General features: G+C 40.3%; 1 pseudogene; it reads right to left on the bottom strand.

Annotated features, from left to right (window-relative positions):
- Nucleotides 1-2,649: 2,649 nt before the first annotated feature.
- Nucleotides 2,650-3,246, bottom strand: LOC103074167 (zinc finger matrin-type protein 2 pseudogene; annotated as a pseudogene).
- Nucleotides 3,247-3,972: the final 726 nt, after the last annotated feature.

The following is a 3,972-nucleotide window of genomic DNA, read 5'->3' on the forward strand; positions in this document are numbered from 1 at the left end:
GATTCAGTGCAATCCCTATCAAACTACCACTGGCATTTTTCACAGAACTAGAACAAAAAATTGCACAATTTGTATGGAAACACAAAAGACCCCGAATAGCCAAAGCAATCTTGAGAAAGATAAATGAGGCTGGAGTAATCAGGCTCCCAGACTTCAGACTTTACTATAAAGCTACAGTAATCAAGACAGTGTGGTACTGGCACAAAAACAGAAATATAGATCAATGGAACAGGATAGAAAGCCCAGAGATAAACCCACACACATATGGTCACCTTATCTTTGATAAAGGAGGCAAGAATATACAATGGAGAAAAGACAGCCTCTTCAATAAGTGGTGCTGGGAAAACTGGACAGCTACATGTAAAAGAATGAAATTAGAACATTCCCTAACACCATACACAAAAATGAACTCAAAATGGATTAAAGACCTAAATGTAAGGCCAGACACTATCAAACTCTTAGAGGAAAACATAGGCAGAACACTCCATGACATAAATCGCAGCAAGATCCTTTTTCACCCATCTCCTAGAGAAATGGAAATAAAAACAAAAATAAACAAATGGGACCTAATGAAACTTAAAAGCTTTTGCACAGCAAAGGAAGCCATAAACGAGATGAAAAGACAACTCTCAGAATGGGGGCAGTTATTTGCAAATGAGGCAACTGACAAAGGATTCATCTCCAAAATTTACAAGCAGCTCATGCAGCTCAATATCAAAAAAACAAACAACCCAATCCAAAAATGGGCAGAAGACCTAAATAGACATTTTCCCAAAGAAGATATACAGATTGCCAGCAAACACATGGAAGAATGCTCAACATCATTAATCATTAGAGAAATGAAAATCAGAACTACAATGCGTATCATCTCACACCAGTCAGAATGGCCATCACCAAAAAATCTACAAACAATAAATGCTGGAGAGGGTGTAGAGAAAAGGGAACCCTCATACACTGTTGGTGGGAATGTAAATTGATACAGCTACTATGGATAACAGTATGGAGGTTCCTTAGAAAACTAAAAATAGAGGGCTTCCCTGGTGGCGCAGTGGTTAAGAATCCGCCTGCCAATGCAGGAGACACGGGTTCGAGCCCTGGTCTGGGAAGATCCTACATGCCGCGGAGCAACTAAGCCCACGAGCCACAGCTACTGAGCCTGTGTGCCACAACTACTGAAGTCTGTGCGGGTAGAGCCTGTGCTCTGCAACAAGAGAAACCACCACAATGAGAAGCCTGTGCACCACAATGAAGAGTAGCACCTGCTCGCCACATCCAGAGAAAAGCCCATGTGCAGCAATGAAGACACAACACAGCCAAAAATAAAAAACAACAACAACAACAACAAAAAACCAAAAAAACTAAAAACAGAACTACCATACGACTCAGCAATCTCACTACTGGGCATATACCCTGAGGAAACCATAATTCACAAAGAGTCATGTACCACAGTGTTCATTGCAGCTCCATCTACAGTAGCCTGGAGATGGAAACAACCTAAGTGTCCATCATCGGATGAATGGATAAAGAAGATGTGGTACATATAAACAATGGAATATTACTCAGCCACAAAAAGAAACGAAACTGAGTTATTTGTAGTGAGGTGGATGGACCTAGAGTCTGTCACACAGAGTGAAGTAAGTCAGAAAGAGAAAAACAAATACCGTATGCTAGCACATATAAATGGAATCTAAAAAAAAAAAAATGCTGATGAAGAACCTAGGAGCAAGACGGGAATAAAGATGCAGACCTACTAGAGAATGGACTTGAGGACGTGGGGAGAGGGAAGTGTAAGCTGGGACAATGTGAGAGAGTGGTAGTGTATATATGGACATATATACACTACCAAATGTAAAATAGGTAGCTAGTGGGAAGCAGTCGCATAGCACAGGGAGATCAGCTCGGTGCTTTGTGACCGCCTGGAGGGGTGGGATAGGGAGGGTGGGAGGGAGGGAGACACTAGAGGGAAGAGATATGGAGATATATGTATAACTGATTCACTTTGTTATAAAGCAGAAACTAACACACCATTGTTAAGCAATTATACTCCAATAAAAATGTAAAAAAAGTAAAAAATAAAATAAAATTAGGAAAACATTGGCTGTCAGGTAAAAGATCCCCTAGATTCTTTAATATTGGTTTATGAATCTTTATTTTCTGGTATGAGGAACGTTATAGGAAAGCTAAAGTTCTGCCAAGTTACTTTTAGTTTAAAAAAATCCATGAGGACAAAATATAGTCAATAATAATACTTGACATTGGTCCAGGATAGTTTCCCATTAATTTTTGAATTGCAATATACTCTGAGAACTACGGTGAAAAACTTAGTTTAATCGACTTTACATGTTTGGAAAGGCAGGTACGCAAAGACTGTGCTTTTTTTTTTTTTTTTTTCCAGAAGAGGTGGTTTTTCTTTACTGGGAACTCAGATGATCAGAGGTCCTCTGTCTCCAGTGAAATACTGAGGCTGAAGGAACATGCCACAGCACATTCCTTTGCATCCTGTGCTCTCTCCCAAGGTAGAGGGAAACCACAAACACCCACCCTCTAGCCCTGCCCACTGCCACTCTTAAGGACTTTTCCCAGTACCTCCCAAAAGATGACACCCACACACACAAAGTTAGGCCTGGCAAAAACCAAGCATAGAAAGCCTCAGTAACTCTTCTTGGTGGAACCAAAGCCAGAGAAGCCCATCACAGCTGCCATCTCATCATCCTCCTCAAATGTCAAGTCCTCCTCAGCCCTCCTTTGCTTCTCCTTCTGTTTCTCTTTCTTGTAGGCTTTGGCCTTTTCCTCCTCTGAGTTCCTTCATCCTTTCCTCAAAATCATAATCCTTCTGCATCTCTTCCATCTTCTGCTTCTTGACTTCACAGCGTTTCTCTTCACCTGATCCAAAGTGGAATGTTCCACATGCATAGACATGCCCAGGTTTCGCTGATATTTCTTTCCATTAATGTGATCCAGGAAGTTGATGGAGTCTTTCACCTCACAGTCACAGACATTGCAGTAGTATCCTCCCATCTCAGACTGTGGGGTGGTCTTGGTAATGACAGTTGTCTTCCCAGTTTTGGATTCCAGGTCCACCTTGTAGTCCCTATGCCGGAGAAGCTGTCGCTTGACTGGCTGCACTAGTTTTCCATCCTTCTTTTCTCTCTCTTCCGTGAGCCTCTTCTCAGCAAGCTTCTCATATTCATCTTTGTCCCACTTTGGGCGAAAGTCCAAGTTTTTTGTCCCACTGCCCGACACCATCTTCACTGCGAAGTCACACTGTGCTTTTTAAGAGTCATCCAACAAATTGAGAGGAAGAACCAAGATTCAGTTCATATTTATATATTTCCAATTCAGTGTCTCTTCTAAATCCTATTGCTTTCCATCTTTGAAAAATTGTACTTAGTGGGAATTTAGGATTAATTTTGTTTTTATGTAGTCCTCTGAATATACCATGCTCCTTCCTGTCTCAAAGCCTTTGCACATGACATTTTCCTGCTTGAAATGTTCTCTGCTTTCACCCAGTCTCATTTCCCTTCAGCTAATCAACTGCCTTCATTTTCAGATCCCGGTCCCAGCATCTTTTCTTTAGGGAGCCTTCAGTTACATCCTGTATTAACTCAGATGCTTGCTGTAGATATCTGTAATTTTTTCCAAACATGTCACAGTGTTCTGTTTTTCAGTTTGTGTGTGTGTGATTATTTGTGTAATGACTTTGTTTTCCCCTTAGACCATAAGCACTATAAGAGCAGAGCTTGGGTTGATTTTGTTCTCCATTGTATCTGCAGGGGAAAGTATGCCTAGTACATACTAGAAAAATTAAATTTATAAAGGTATACAATACTTGAATAAAGATAATATTCTAAAGGAAATTGTATTTAAATTGTAGAAGAAACGTAAATAGAAATAAATAAAAAATATAAGGAAAAAGTGTTTGTTATGAGCAAAAATTAGCTCCTAAAAGTCCTGAGACCAGAGGAATTCCAG

The sequence above is a fragment of the Lipotes vexillifer genome, unplaced genomic scaffold (genome assembly GCF_000442215.2).
Source record: "Lipotes vexillifer unplaced genomic scaffold, Lipotes_vexillifer_v1.1 scaffold278, whole genome shotgun sequence".
NCBI classification, from domain to species: Eukaryota; Metazoa; Chordata; class Mammalia; order Artiodactyla; family Lipotidae; genus Lipotes; species Lipotes vexillifer.